A 16,568-nucleotide genomic window follows, 5' to 3' on the forward strand; every position below is an offset into this window, starting at 1 on the left:
TTTACCATCATATTTGTTGTGATGATAACTACTGACTTCATTCATAGCACTGCATTATTTTTCAATGCTAGATTTGATTTCCGGATAAACATACAGTATGTGTATTATTTCATGATTACAAGGTGGGGAAAGAATGTATGTCTGGAATTATTTCTGCAATAACCTTTTGTTTTTTTTGTGTAATGATGATCAATGATGATGATGATGATGATGATGAAGAAGAATGATATTGAAGAGACATGTTGGCATCATCTGTATAAATAGGCAATTATGTGAGTAGGTTTGTTCTCTAACAGTGACGTCAGCAGGAGGGCCAGACTGGAGCTGCTAAGTCAGCTAAAATAAAACAGGAACACAGAAGTAGGTGCCTTCAAAACAAAAGTAGCTGATTTAAAAAAAAAAAAAAATATTAATCTTTCCAGCCATATAGTGTGTGTGAAGGTGTGGTGGCGGATTATCATAAGCAACTTTCAGGGACATTAAGACCAGTTAATTACGGAAGGGCCTGTCCAGTGCCCAATTGGTAAACACTTATTGCTATGTCAGTGGTTACAGTTAGAGTTAGGTTAAGGTTAAGTTTAGGGTAAGTCAAATAGTGGTCATGGTTAGGGTATGGTCTCCAGGAAATTAATGTCAATGTGTGTGTGTGTGTGTGTGTGTGTGTGTGTGTGTGTGTGTGTGTGTGTGTGTGTGTGTGTGTGTGTGTGTGTGTGTGTGAGAGAGAGAGAGAGAGAGAGAGAGAGTGAGAGAGAGAGAGAGAGAGAGAGAGAGAGAGAGAGAGAGAGAGGAATGGCCGCTATGTTATGCATGACTGAATAATTGTGCCACTGTTGTGATAGTATGGTGGGAACACTAAAGCTTTCCTGTGCGTATAGGCTGTTACTCTGACATAACTGTAGGCTAAATATACTCACACACACAGACACACAGACACAGAGAGAGAGAGAGAGAGAGAGAGATGTAGCCTATGTACTGTGCTTACATACATACATACATACATATACATATGTAAGCACAAAGAGAAGATTTACAGCCTATATCCTATTATTTTATAGCCTAATATGTCTACATGTAAATATTATATCCAATATAAATATAAGCTTGCACATGCTTGTAATAGAATCAAGTCTAGTGAGTTTTCAAACTACTAGCGTGTTAGTTCTTTTTTTTATTTTTAAAATCATAACCGGAAACTTCTCATGTTACGCTGTGCGCATTGACGTCAGTGTGCTTCGGGCAGGAGGAGCAGAGCGCTGCGGGTTTGCCTCTCCGCTTTCCCCCCTGTAACACACCGAGGAGACGGGCTCCACACAGACGCTGAAGGGACGCTGTTTGTTTTTTTCCTCCCAGCCGTCGAGCTGCTCCCCCGTTTGGCTTCAGTATAAACTGCACACGTTTTCCTGTGAGGAGGGAATGAGCAGCGGGGGAAATCCGCGGTGACTTTTCGGGAGGAAGGAGAAAGTGGCCCCTGGTGCCAGCAGGGCAGCGCAGAGGATCATCCCTGGATCCCTGGATCTGTGGAGGAAAGCGAGCTTTACTGCTTTATGCTGCCTCGGAAATAACACCACAGTGCCAAGGTAAACAAGATCCTTCATCTCTACATGTTGTCTTCCTCTGTCCCAGTGCAACAAAGACTATTTTTATTGCTGTATGTTTGAACTTGCATGTTTGAAGCTCTCAATACTAACTTTAGAGTGATGTCATTGCATTACAGGTAATTTCTTTCTGTTGTAGTATAATTTCAAAGTCCTATAAGGGTTGATAGTTGTCTACAGCAGTCCAACATGTGTTAATAGTAAACATAATGTAGTGTATGGTGTTAACATGGCGAAATATCACTTAAACAGCTCTATAGTATTCATTTTAATAGGTGAAAGCTTTGATATTGTCTTTCAGAAGGTGATTGAATGTAGTTTAGTCTCATAAGTGTCTATGTGTGAATGTGTGAGTGTGATGTAATCATCTCAGTATGACAGTATGATTGATAAATCAAATCTACTCTGTGGGTATTGTGATCTACAGTACAGCAGTCATCCATGGTTGGTGGATCAGATGCAACAGGCAGCTGTTGCTCTTCCTCCCATTAATGTGGACGGTCATATGAAAGAGCATCAACAAGTCATCTCACATGATCTCTTCAAATTACTCAGGGATCACTTAAAAGGAGATGCTGACAATCTGCAACTGTTGAAAGCTTGACCCAGTGAGGCCCCCGAGAGACAGGAAGACATGAATCTGTGTATCACACTCAGAGCCCAACAGGAGAACACAGGCGCTGTTCTGTGTCCTTACTGCAGAAGACACAGACATCAGACTACACACAGTAGCTTTCTGACATTTAAATACACATTTTCCTGCTTGTTTTTCCCTCCCATGCGATGTATGATTGACAGGCGGCACAGCAGCCACTGATTGGATCAAGCAGAGATCTGACATTTCATCTTGAAGGAGAGTGTGGAGGATGAAGGCCTCGCAAATGCAGCTGAGCACGCTGACTCCACAGTAAAGCGCTCAGTTTAATCAGGGAAGTGGAGGCAGGAAAGGCGGGTGGGTGGGGGGAGAGGGAGGCGAGGACGGATTGAAGGAGGGGATGTCATGAAGGAGATGGGTGGAGGAGGGCTAATTGAGGAGGAGGGTAAATGTAGGACAGTGGGGGGCAGGGGAGGATGGAAAGAGGGGGGGGGGGGGGGGGGAGTGGTGGAGTTGAAAGACAGTAGCCAGTAGCCACCAGCTATATGGATGTGACCTCAGGGCCCCGGGGGGAACAGCTGCTGCTGCAGGGGCCGGGCTCCCACCTGATTTATAAGACTCCTTACTGCACACAGCCACACCCAGACCTCTTTTTCTGAACATGTGACGCTTCCTGTGTGTGTGTGTGTGTGTGTGTGTGTGTGTGTGTGTGTGTGTGTTTGTTTCTTTGTCAATGAGAGACGCACACCTAATGGTCAAACTTGACCCCTTTAGACTGAACTGATGAGTGTGTGTGTGTGTGTGTGTGTGTGTGTGTGTGTGTGTGTGTGTGTGTGTGTGTGTGTGTGTGTGTGCAAAAGACATGGATTCAATGTGCTGCTCTGCTCCTGTGAGACTGAAGTGATGAATGTGTGCGATTGCCCACCGTGACACATGCTTTGCGCTAAAGGGGGAAATCTCAGTCTCGGAGGCGTAAAGTGGTACAAATAATCGCCTGTTACAGCCATTTACCTCCACCACACACATACACACACACACACACACACACACACATCCACCATCCAGGTTTGAGAGCGGGTCTACAGCTGATGATCCCAGAAGAGCAGTTATCTATGATTTGTTAGGCAGCAAATCACATGCCTGACCAGCAAGCACAAACCTCCGCAGTCTTTCCTACATTCTCAAGGTTTCTTAAGCCATTTTGGAAAGTTGAGGTCCACTTTGAGCAAAAATTCAAGTCGAGTCCTTTCTGTGTGGTACAATAACTTTCTTTTCCGGCGTTTGTTCAATTCCATTCCTCTGAAACTCATTTTTGGCACCAATTTTTCTATTTTTGCAGCTAGATTGCGGGGTGGGCCTTACTTTTGGTTTTTGGTGCGCAACCTCCAAAGCTTCACATAGCCAACACTTTTTCCCTCTTTTATCCTCCTACTCCACTCTTTCTTCCCACTATTGAGCTCAAATGTAGTCTCTGGCCTTTCCTAGGGGGGAGGTGGGGGGCTTCTGCTTCTAAAAACAGCCTCTGAAACACAGCGAGGAATGGCGTAGTTAAATCTGACCCCCTGCTTGCCAAGGTCTGCTGGGAAAATAAGGCCAAACATTTTATGTTGGTAGTAATAGTAGTGGACTGTTGCGGGTTGTGAGATCTGTCGTACTGTGTTTATTATTGTGACAGGCTCGTCTGTGAAAAGGGAAAGAAGAGAAATGTTTATGTGCTTTTCTCACAGCACGACTCAGCTGAAGGGTATTAAAGAGTTTGTGTTTCAAAGTGTGGCTTCATTCACTAACATGAACAGTAGCTTGTCTTTCATTAACACTTAAAATAAGAAGGCTGCGATCAAGAAAATGGACATTCTGTTCAAAACTGATAGTCAAAGCCAGATATCAAACTTTGCACTTTGTTGGTAGCAACTAAAAAATGTCTGTCGTACCCAGCACTATCAAACACTCAAACACTATCAAGTACTGAGAGCTGGCATCAAATGTGTAGTCACACTTAGTCTTTAGTCTTTTTTTAGATTTTTGGGCATTGATTTCATCATCAGTGCAGATGTGACAAGAAATGAGGGATGATGAACAATATGTGCTTAGCCCCCCAGACTTGAACAGACCGATATATCAGTCAGCCAATATTATCGGCCGATATTGGCCTATCACAGATATATCGGTATCACCATATATGTTGTCTGATATGCACCGATATTTTTTAAAAGTTATATAGGCAGCATTTTCTGTATATCTAATCCTAAATATATACACACGTTTTTTTATGTGTTTTATTACCTATAGTAATTTATCATTATTAAATTCCCAGTGTAGTTTACTGTTTCAGTGCACTGATGTCATTTTATACAATAAAGTTTGTAAACTGTATGTAAGATTATCGGCCAATGTATCTCCCTTTTATCGGCATCGGTTGAGCCCTAATTACATGATCAGTGTTACCTTAATGTCCCAAGAGTTATCATTTTGTTGACTTTGCCTTTGATGTCAGAGTTTCTGATTTAAATATAATTTAGTCATTTTCAGACTTTAAAGGTATAACACAGCTGCTTGTGTTCTTTTGTTAAATTAAGGGGTTTTTGTTTATTCTGACTGATTTGTTTTCATCCATGGTATGATTCACTTGGGTAGGTCTGATCACAGTAGTCATACTTGGATCAAAACAACCTCACTGAGTCCCTTCAGATGAAGTGGGTCTCACTCCAGTCACAAACGAAATTTGAAACAGTTCCATAGTGGTGGTCAGTCCTGTAGATGGTTCTGATGTGGATGAGTTGGTTAACCTGGTGAATTTTTTTCATTGGTTCAGTTTGTTTTCACAGAGAAGGACAAAGCAGAAAGAAATTCAGTTGAACCAAAATGCATCACTGAAAGCATGAGAATGTAAACAGAAATAAGGTCCAGAAGGAAGAACCTTCTCTCTGCCTAGAGTCCTTTGTTATGAGTCCGGGTTGAACCTCCATTCACTGTCTGGCTAGCTGCTAGTAACTGCACACCAAGCTACAGGAGCAGTTTGGCTCAAACTTGCTGAGTACTCCTTGAAATTGGGTCAGATTGAGGTCAGATCATGTTCCCACCTCACAAATGAATCACTCCAGATTTTGTTTGTGACCGGACGGAGACCATTTCCTCTAAAGAGTCTTGGTGTAGCTGTTAAAGTCTTTTCTTGAGTATGATTGCTGCATTTTAATCAGTTCAGCTTTAATTAGAAGTTCATAGTTGGGATGCCCTGGTGTCCTACGGTTGACACACTAACCAAAAAGTACAACGTCCCGGGTTCACGTCTGGCTTTTGTGCCATGTCATTGCCCATCTATCTACTGACATAAATGTTCCATTAATTATAATTACAAATAAAGTCAATATTTTTAAAACTGGCCTTTCTTCATACCTTTGGTCATTACTGACCATTGATCAGTTCTGGTGCACCCACTTCGCTGCTCTACATGTATGAACATATAGAACCAAAACAATGCGAGCACTGTTCTGTCATTGTGAATGTGGTCTGTAGATGCTGGTTTCTCAGGGTTTTCAGTGAGTTACCAACAACTTGCCAGATCAGACACAGAAACACAGTATAGCATCATAAGGTCATAGATTGGATCTCATTTCTTTTGAATTCTTGCAGCTTTGCATATCTGATCTAATACCATCAGAAATGTCACGCAACATTCCGCACTGTACTGTACATACAACGAAAATACAACCACTTACACTGTAACAAAATGTCCATGTCATACTTAAAAGAATCAGCCATTCCCACTGAAGCTGCAAAAGACCATACCATACCTCTCTAATATTCGAGGAATGTGTTCGTTTGTTTCTTTTCAGAAAGACCAGACATATTACACCAACTGTTCCTAGAAAGTATTTAAATGTATTTAAAGTATATACAGAAGTGACTGAGGAAATAAACATAAGTACCTTAAAAGGATGACGATCACATGCCAGAAACAACTTGATGTCGAGCTGTATATTGTTAAGGAACATCGAGCTTGAAAGGTTGTCTAAGTCGACCCTTTTTTACTCATAGTCTGCTGCTCTGATTAAATGCTACAGCAGAGCTCAAACCGTTTTAGAACAAGATGTTCATTCAGAGGCCTTGAGAATTAAACATGACGGCTACTCCTCTACTGTTCCCATGAGGAAATACATGTAACTGTGGAACGCTTACTGTTTTAAGTCTGCATATTTTTCACCCTACCACGGTAGCGGAAATGGAGGCCCTCTAGTTCAAGTGTCAAGTCTGGGGCCTAATGAAAGACAGCTGAGTGTCATTAATGTGCCAGTTTCTGCACATTAAGGGCCTCAGCAGAAATACAGCTGAGGTGTCCACAGCTGGCCTGCGTCAGGGTTAAAATCGGATTAAGACCAAACTTTGACATAATTGTCCGTGTAGAGAAAAACAGAGCAGCACTTTCACACAATTTTCACACAGCCTTTGTGACGTGTTGCCTTCTGTTGGACAGCTTGTATAAAGCAGTTTTCTCTCTGTTTTTGCCTTAAATCATGTTTTGCATGTGGACTTGTTTTTAGCAGATACAGTTTGTCTGCCAGTTGTTTGCCAGCAGACAGTAGCTCTGGGGAAAAGGTTTTTGTTCTTGTCTCAGTCCTCACTGTCTGTTGATTAATCATTTCAAGTATTTCTCTGAGACTGCAGGCTGCTGTCATGCATCTACATGTTTCACTATCTCCCTGTGCAGTGCTGATTTTTGTGCATCATCTCAGAGAGTTGATATCTTTTACAGCCAGTTGTTAATGTCCGGTAAGGTCCACTTTGGCTGTGTTGCTGACACTGTATGATGCAGCTTCCAGGCTTGTTTAGCTTTTCCCACAGCTTAGATTACATTGATGGCCTGGTTTAGGTTTAGGAATCAGACACGCTTGATTCATAAAGACAATATGCTGCCGTTCTGGCAGCTCACAACATTTTCAACTGCCTGTAACAAGGCAGTGTGGTCCCCTCTCTCTGTCTCTCTCCCATTCTTTCTCTTCCTTTCTCCATTGAATGCAAAATATGTCGTCACGCCTTCAAGGGAGGAAATATGGCTGGTTCTCAGGCAGAATGATACAGGCTTCCTGTGTGATCTGGTTGCGCTTCCTGTGTTTGAGCAAAGAAAAGGCAGACTCAGCAAAGTCAGGGACTTTGGGGAGGCTTACTGTACAGCAGATTGCAGCACCATGGACTGAGCCCTGGGCTCACACTGTAACAGCCAGGCAACTCCAACAGATCCCAACAACTAGCCTACATTTCAGCCTAATGGTCGGTGGTGAGAATTGGATGCTCTGACTTTCTCTAGATCTGCTTTCAGTGGATCACCATAAACGGTAAAACAGATGGGCCCCTAAAAATGTCCAATTTTACAGATGCTAGAGCACAGCTACTGTCAGGTTTCTGTCTTGTACTTCAAAAGTTGAGCAGTATAACAGCATTCGATCTGCAGTTTGTGTAATGAGTTATATGGAACACATTTTCCTACCCATAAGTCCAAGAATGTATAGAAATGTCACTATTTAACATATGTTAGTTGTTTTTCTTTATCTCTGTGGGGTTAAGACAGGTTTGATTTTGTGTCTCTTGTGAATTAGTCTACCTTTTTAGAATGATTGCAGACGCCAGGTGGGGAGGACAAGTCAGAAATAACTTGTTAGCACTGCATAGCTATTTTCAACACAGAGATGGAGCCATGAATAGTGATATGGATTTGGCTGTCCTCCAAAGGCTGTGGTTCTGCCTCGATTGTTCCTACTGAACTACTGCGGGAAGACATGTTGTGATGAGACGTGAACTGTATTCAATACCAATGTATTTTGCAGAGAAGAAACCAGAACCAACTGCTTAAGTGTTATTGATTATCTAACTGGAAAAAGTAAAGTCCTTCCAAGGCAATATCCCACTGCTAGAAGTGTATCTTTAGCCTCTGTCACACACAAGAGGAATGTTGGTAGGCTTCAAGCCAACATATGCGGCTAAGTGTTTTGTGTGAAATGCAGAGCAGAAGTTTCAAGATCAGCAACAAACTGTCTTTTCAGCTCCTCATAAAGCTGGCATTTAGACACTAGCAACTACCTCTATTATTCTATTAAACTATTACAGAGTGGATGATTGTGGGCCTCAGTGCGGATTAGATTAACTATTTTGGAAACTGCTGTGAAGTACTTAATTCTCTTGTGGCCGTCACTTCACATGCTTTAGGCCAGGAATAAAAAGTAAAAAAAGTATCATTGACCATTTGCACTATATATCACCTAGCTACCACTTTGATCTGCTACAGTTAGCGCCCTTAAACAGTCATGGTCCACCTAAACACGTGTTCTCACTTATTCAACTTGATTAGAGCTGCTTTCAGAGCCATGTGCATGTACAGAGTCTGCTTGACTGACGTCTCCCTCACTCTTGGCTTTGTTGAATGTGTTACGGCAAGACGACACCTTAATCTTTTTAATTGGTACATGAAGTTTGGTGACCTCACATAATTCCCTGCATAGCTGCACCCTACGTCAAGCTGAACAGAGGTGTAATCAGTTAGAATAAGTAGAAACCTCTGTGTGGGTGTTAATTAAATACATTTAATTCAGCTGCAGTCTTAAGATCACACCAGCATTTAAAGGGGCAACATTTCACAGCAAAAACAATTAGTATCCATGAACGTATGGTGATATGTGGATATGTTTGTGGGGGTATAATGTGAACCTTTTTCATCAAGTTCAACTTTGCGGAACTTTTACATGTGTATTGGTGCATTGACCAATAGCAACCCCCCCCCTGATAATGCTAATCTAGGAAAAGGAGAAGTTATCATAGTTTATAAACTGTGTTGTACCAAATGGTTTTATTTAAACTTCCTTTAATGGAGGTGTTTGTTCAATAAAAGAGGAATGGTGAAGTCAGTGGTACAAACGTGTCTCTTGAATATACTGTGTGAATGTATTGTCCTGTTAGTAACTAAGCTAGCTAACGTACTATCTGATTATTTATCAACCTAGCTCAGAGAGCTATTGTGATTGACACGCCACTGTCTGGTATGACTACGAAGACTTTTCTGTACTTGTGTGTTTTTGCCGTTGACATAGTGTTCTCACTCCCGCTGGGTTGACGTAAGGCAGCTTTGGCTAACAGGCATCAACTTTTAGCCTTTTTTCCTCTTTCTTCTTTCTTCTAAAAGCAGACCTCAGCTGCAGGAAACACACAAAAACCACAGAAAAGTATATTTACATAATTAGCTCATGGTTGCTCATGTGTAGAAAGATACTATCAGTTTGCTCCCTTTATGAGTTTCCTGCCTGTGCTTTGGTTATACTATATTTTAACATGTCAATGGTAAACATTTAATCAACCACCGCAAGTTTCATACTCATACTTTGAAGCTACCTCAGGGAAATTGCCTACTTTGCATGTCTTATCTGTGGTAAAAATGTTGGAGAATATGCTTCTCTCGTTAGCTAATGTCACAACTGTGTGATGCAATCTTCATCATACTCTGGGCCCTAAATCACTTAACATTTTTTCAAAATGTGAAAACAGAAATAGAAGCTGATGTCATTAACACATACAGTACCTGTGTATTTCTTTTGAAGCTAAAAATAAGACAGACTGGGGAAATCAGACATGATGGAAAGTCTTTGGCATTCCTTCTCCTTGCTCAAAAGTTCCATTGCGACGGAGCTGTTCAACGCCGCATATGTTCATGTTTCTTTCTATCTGAAGAATCCTCTATTAAGGAAAAGTTTGAAAACTAGAATGCTCATGTAACGTGGAAACTATGATGACATTTCTAGGCTTTTGTACATTCATGCCTATCATCTAAAGTATTTTTTTCAGTGGAAATATCGCTACGGAAACCAGAGTGGATTGTCTGCCCATATCACTGTCCTGGAAGCAAAGAAGCAGCAAAAAAGATTAAAGACATCTGTCTCATTAGTATTATTTATCTCACAGAGGCTCTTTTAGTAAAGAGGGGACGGTGAGTGGGACCACTTTAAGGATCAGACCCTCTGTCATGGTCTCAGAGGGCAGCCTGATTCATTGCTTTTGTCTGCTAGGAGAGGGTCCTCCAGATCGTGTTGGGAGATAGCAGCGGTGTCGGTGGGGGGGGAGGACAGAGACACAGACGGACACTGTTTGGTATTCTCCTTCAGTTCTGGCGGGGGGATTTTACATCTCAGACATGTTCCCTTGCTCTGCGCTGTTTTGAAGGTTATGTGAAGTTAAGAGGCCATCGGTTTGGTTTGGCTTTTAATGGAGGGAGTGAACAGAGCAATTGTGTGGGTGGTATGAGGGAGGAGGGAGACAGAGTGAGAGAGAGAGGAAGGAAATGGGGGGGAGAGGAAGGAGGATGGGAGTGAAGGATGCCGGAGATATGCCACATACATCGGAGTGGCTCAATGCTTCTTGGGATGTTTTAATGAAATATTAACTAAAATCAATATCCTTAAAAAATATGAGGACGGAAATGCTTAAGCCGGCAGACCTGTTTAGTTTCAGTAACTGATATTAAACAGGTCTTAACAAATATATAGTTGAATGGAGGAGGGAGGATTAGGAAAGATTAAAGGGCTAACTCAGCAAAAGCAAAGAAAGTCTGTAAGATCCTTTCCTTTAGGCAAGAGGCAACCCCTTTCCCTCCGAGTTGGGAAATGTGCACCGCCCTTTCCTGTTTTCCCCTCTTTTCCATTCCCCCTTTTCACAGCTTGAGAAGAACAGCCATTCTTAGTGAGGGAAACCCAGACGTTTTCCCACAAAGAGCACAGTGACTCTGAGCCGCCACCAGTTCTTTACTGCTACATGCTGTATGCTGTACTGTGTGGAGCTGTTTTCCCTCACTGCCTCCCTCACTACGCTGGTCATTATTCATGGCAGTGCTTGCTGAAGTAAGTACTTCTAAGCACTTGCAAATGCAACTCAATTTAAAGGAAAGTAAGTCCACTCATTCATTGCTCAAGTTTGTGTGGCTCAATTACGATGGGTTTTCTACACTAGGGATTTTCACACTGTGGTCTTAGAACCTTTTGAGGACTTTGAGTGGACACCAAGAATGCCTCAACACAATGAGGATATATTAAAGTTATACATTCTGTTAGTTATTTTTAAATTAATTAATCCTCTAATTTTTTTCTCATTTTGTCTTTCCAACTGTTCAAAACACAAATATGTACAATGATATAAAACAGAGAGAAGCAGCATACATGGAAATGGTTGAAATTACTTTATCATAGATTATTAGACATGTAGTTGGTTAAAGACACTTTTGCATGGTTTACATATTTTTTAATGGAAAAAAACACATAAAAAAGACAGCTGTACAACTCCTGTTGTGGACAAGGGTGAAATATTCAGTCAGGCATTAGTGGGTTCAAATGGATATGGGGGTGATGGGGTGGTAGGGCACAGTATTGAAATGGAGACAACACTTGGAGACACTTTCTGAATATACAATACTACAGTACTAGAAGTGTTGGGGGAAAAGGTGTGAACTGTGCCTTTAAATAGACCTTTCACACATACCAATCACTAAGTGCTTCACAAGTACACAAAAGAAACCCAGTAGATAAATCATGGATAAGAAGGAACAAGAAACAACTATTCAAATGTTATTTCTCACATATGCAATCACACACAGTACAATACACAGAGAAATGCCTGTAATGTACCTGTTCCAGCTGAGTTAACACAACAGTAAACCAAACAATCATTTAAAACAGTGATTTAAATTAGACACAGTACACAGAGTTGAGAGTTGCAGTTAGTGCAGACTAACTTGGAGGTAAAATATGGTATGTACTGTATCCAGATGAGAAATTGCAAAATTGTGCAAAGTGTAAATTGTTGTGATAGTCCTGAGGAAGCCAGATGTGGTCATGGAAGAAGTATTGGCCTTCAGGCAGCAATAACACCTTCCTCATGGCAGCAGAGAGAAAAGACTGTTACTGGGGTGACTGGGCTCCCTGACAATTTTCTTGGCCTTTTATCTGCATCTCCTGTAATAAAATGTTCTGCAGTTTGGGGGGGGGGGGGTAGTTCTGAGTGTTCGCTCAGTGCGGCAGATTATATAGGATAATAATCCAGACATCAGTTTTATCTGCATTTAACTGCAGGAAATAATGTTCCACTCAGTTCCTCAGTTCCTAATTGCACTTAAACAGTTGTTCAATACAGGGCAGTCTATCAAACTCATCAGATTTAAAGGAGATGTATAACTGAATGTCATCGGTGTACAAATGATAGCAGATGTTGCTGAAAGTACTGATAATCTGTCCTAGAAAATAATATATAAGGATAATAAAATAGACCCTAGGACTGATCCCTGGGGTACACTACATAACAAAGCAGCAGTGTCTGACAGAAGTTTGTCTGAGAAAACACTATCAGTGAGATAGGAGGGGAACCTCTCTAAAGCAGTCCCAAAAATGCCCACTAGGTGTTTTAACCTGTGGATTAATATGTGATGGTCAACAGTATCAAATGCTGTGCTAATATCCAACAAAACCAAAATCTAGCATTTTCCATCACCTGCAGCCATTAGGATATCATTTGAAACCTTATGGAGAGCCATTTCATTGGAGGGTAATTTGGAAATCTGGAATCTGTAAAATCAGATATAAATTTGTCACACACCTTGTGCAAAACCAGTGTTGGAACAAGTTGCCTTTCAATAACCTTTTCTAAAATTCAGGAGAAGAAAGGAAGTTTCTGTGTTTCTCTGGTAGGGAGGGGTTCAGGTCTCATTTCTTATGGATACAAAAGAGCAGTTTATAGTTTTAACTAAGCCGGCAACCTTTAAAAACAGAAAGATTGGTAGGACATCTAGTGGGCTTGAAGAGATTAATTTTTCCTAACAAGGCTGTGACATCATCTCTAGAGACAGGACAAAAAGAATCCAAGATGGATGGCTTACAGGAACCACTAGTGAGTGGACAGGGTGAAACGTTATTGCACTCACCTCTAGAGAAAATTGGCAGATTTGGAGTGCTCGGAGAGACAATTCTGTTTATTGTATCAAACAGCACTTTGGGATTTCTCTTGCTGGAGGACATTAGATTAGAAAAAATAAGAGGATCTGTCAACCTCCACCATGTCATTGAGGACACCTATAAGGTCTTTGAGATATAACCTGTATACTTCAAGCTTTGTGGCTTTCCACAAGTGCTCAGTCATCCAAAATTTGCACCAAAAACTGTACATAGTTAGATTTATCCATGGGGATTCATTTGTGGATGGGATCTTTGTGAGCTTCAGAGGGGCTACCTTATCCAGCACTGAGGAGCAGTAATTGTTAAATAATTGGACTAAAGTCTCCACATTGCCATCCTTTAAAACAATATTACTGTCAAAGATCGTAGAGAAATTAAAAGCCACAGCCCCATATATGAAACAGTTGGAAAGAGGTCCAGATTTATCTGAGCAGCTAGAAAGCTCCAGTGCCAGAACACAATTTAAACACTGACATTTTGTTGTGTGCGTAATGAGGTTTATCTCAGACTTTAAGCTTAAAATAAAAATATCCTGACAGCCATGACGAAGTTCAGGATTCATTCATAAAAGGGCTGCTTTATTACAACAATCCCACAATATAAACCTGGAATCACTGTGTCACAGCTGACCTGCCAGATGTGTAGCAGAGCACAGAGCACTAATTACCATCAGATCCTGTGTTAATGAAGTTACCACTGTCACTGTGCCACATGCGTAAATGCGCATATCACTCTCAATTTAAAGACGCACTTATCGTTTCTGCTGACGTGTGTGATGCTGAAGGTGGTTAATAAAGTCAAAGGAAATAATTTGACACACTTCCAGAGATTGCTCCATAGACACTCATACTGAGGTCTAATGTACATGGGAGTTTGAGGATGGTAGGCAGTGGACCAAACCATTGTGAGGCATATGTGGGGGGCGCAGTCTTTCCAAATTTAAAAATGCATTATTGGCACAAGTGCTTTAATTGCTTTAATTAGTCAACTAATCAATTGATAGAGTAAGCATTTTAACACTACTTAAATAAACTGGGAAACGTTTGTCTCATAGGTTTGAGAAGCCTAGGATTTATACACATTGCATTTGTCTTTCCCATCTCCTCTGTTTTTAAAAGCACATGGTAATGGTTAGAGATCTGGCAGGACAAGAGGTAAAAAGAAATAGGGTGCTGCAAATAAAGCATCCCTGCAACATGGGTGTCGTAGCTCACATTTCACCAAAGTGCAGTAAGAGTGTTGTAGGTTACTATCCTGGTCAGGCAACGTTCAGTCTCTCAGGAATGCCTGAGAGGCTCGGCCCATTTTAGTCACGCACCACAGCGTCTGCCATGCATCACCTCGTCCTGCCAACTGATAGAGCCCATAAAACACTGGACTGCCTTTAGTCACAGTTCAGGTGTGTGTGACAAGTGGACAGGCACTGAGGAATAAAACATGTGTGTATGTATGCTGATGTCAGAGTGAAAGACACAGGAAAAGCGTGGGAGCTTGGGTCAATAAACTGTCGAATATCTGTATTTACATACTTTCCCATGGATAAATACTGTTATCATTATGGTTGTTATGCAACAAATCCTAAAAGTCATCCCTCCTCTTTTGATGAATATTCTGTACCACAACCAATGTATTCCAGCTGTTTATGACAATGTACTTATAGGAGCATGAACTTTTCAACCCCAATAAATCAAACTGACTGTTATTTATTGCGATGTTACTCAATGATACATGTTAATGTTTTCTTGGCTCTATCTTGCCCGTTCAAAAAAAGTCTGTGGATATGGCTTCACAGCATCACAGTTCAGCTTTCCCACCGAGGAGTGCAGTTAGTCTGTTGTTAGGCAGTGCTGGAAATATTATTCTTAGCAACTAAGCATTTATGAAAATATCAAAATATCATCGAAACGTCTCGGGAAGTCAGAACTTCTGTTTGTTTGTAGAGCCAAGAACTTCTTTCTTATGTATGAATAGTTTTTAATTCATTATGTTTTAAGCACTTTCATGTGAATTACTGCTCTTTTTTTACATAATATATTTTTATATATATATTTCCAATGTGTTGGGGTCATGAAGGATACACTCATATTTACTACATGGTTGCAGCTTCTCACTGGGCTGAAACTTGGTCAAGAAGAGAAATCATGTAGGCGTTCAAAAACCAAGACAAATTTTGAAGTTATTTTAAAGTGCAGGAGGTCCACAGGAGAGTGAGCCACACCCCTGCTTATCTACCATAAAAAACAGTTGCAAACCAGGTTTTATCGGCTTGCTTTAGTTACCCAAGAGACGTTCAGTAGTGCATCAGTGATACTATCAGAGATGACTGTCAGAAAAGCTTATAAAAGACTCAAGTGAAGAGGTAGGTTTTTAGCTTTCTTTAAATGGATGTAAAGAAATTGGTGTGATTGTCCACATATATAAATGTGGAAATATATAGCAACAAACAAGTATAAAGCAACCATTTAATAGGTCTGGGGTAAACAATTGTAAATGTTGCACTTCCAACTGTGATGGACCATTTGACGAGCACTTCGGTTGGAGCATACTGACGCCTTTAATGGTAAAAGACAATCCTGTGGCTAGACTAGTTAAAAAACGTTGGTTTTAGATTATATGTTTAACATACAGAAATAGCACATTGAAGCAAACCATAGGACTTACCTCAAGGGCTGCTATCTACTATCGTTTTTTCCGGTTTTTCAACCATGTCTCATGGTTGTCATCAGCTCTGATTTTTTTTTTTTTTTTTGCTTGGTTTTTTGCAAATGTTTTATGAGGAAGGCATGTTTAGACCTCAAGGATACACACAGTGAGTTTTGATGAGTAACACCGAATGTAACGGAAACTTTCTTTACAAGAAAACTCCGCAGGGCTTCTTTACGTCATTTTCATGTACGATTAGTGTTTTTTCATCTTCATTTTGTCTTTTTACTTCTAAGATAAAACAGGCAAAAAGCTACATTTGTTATATTGTCCATCTTAACCCAAACCACCTTGAATTGTCTGACAAGTCGTATTTATGACTTCAGAACTTGGAGGTTTTGAAGAGTACTTGAAGGCAGCATAACATCCTGCTCCAAGCCCTGTCTTGGCCTGCTCTCTAGTCTCTGCGCTATATTTTACCTTACTTTTTACTGAACATTCCTCTGTGCAGCTGCTAAGCTTCACAGGCTGAAAGACAACATGGTTATTTTTCTAACTTGACACCTCACTGGCGTTTTATAAATGTAGTTTGCATGTGAATGAGTCCTTGGAACGGCGAACCAGAGCTGAAGACGAAGCCCCAGTAATAATAAAGAGAAGATATCCGAGTGTGGTTTTGTTGTGAGAGGAATGCAAATTTTACCTCCCTTATTGTAAGCTTGGTGTTCACTGAAATCACTTGTTCATCATCTTGGATACAGC

General features: G+C 40.9%; 1 protein-coding gene across 1 annotated transcript in view; it reads left to right on the top strand.

The window, feature by feature from the left end:
* The first annotated feature begins 1,291 nt into the window (after positions 1-1,291).
* The window catches only part of LOC128382657 (integrin beta-1-like), a 30,021-nt gene continuing 14,744 nt past the window's right edge, over positions 1,292-16,568 (top strand). The window contains exon 1 of the mRNA XM_053342655.1: positions 1,292-1,577. The gene's annotated coding sequence lies outside the window, so the exon portion shown is untranslated. The remainder of the gene's footprint in view (positions 1,578-16,568) is intronic.

This window comes from Scomber japonicus, chromosome 21, assembly GCF_027409825.1.
Source record: "Scomber japonicus isolate fScoJap1 chromosome 21, fScoJap1.pri, whole genome shotgun sequence".
Lineage (NCBI taxonomy): Eukaryota > Metazoa > Chordata > Actinopteri > Scombriformes > Scombridae > Scomber > Scomber japonicus.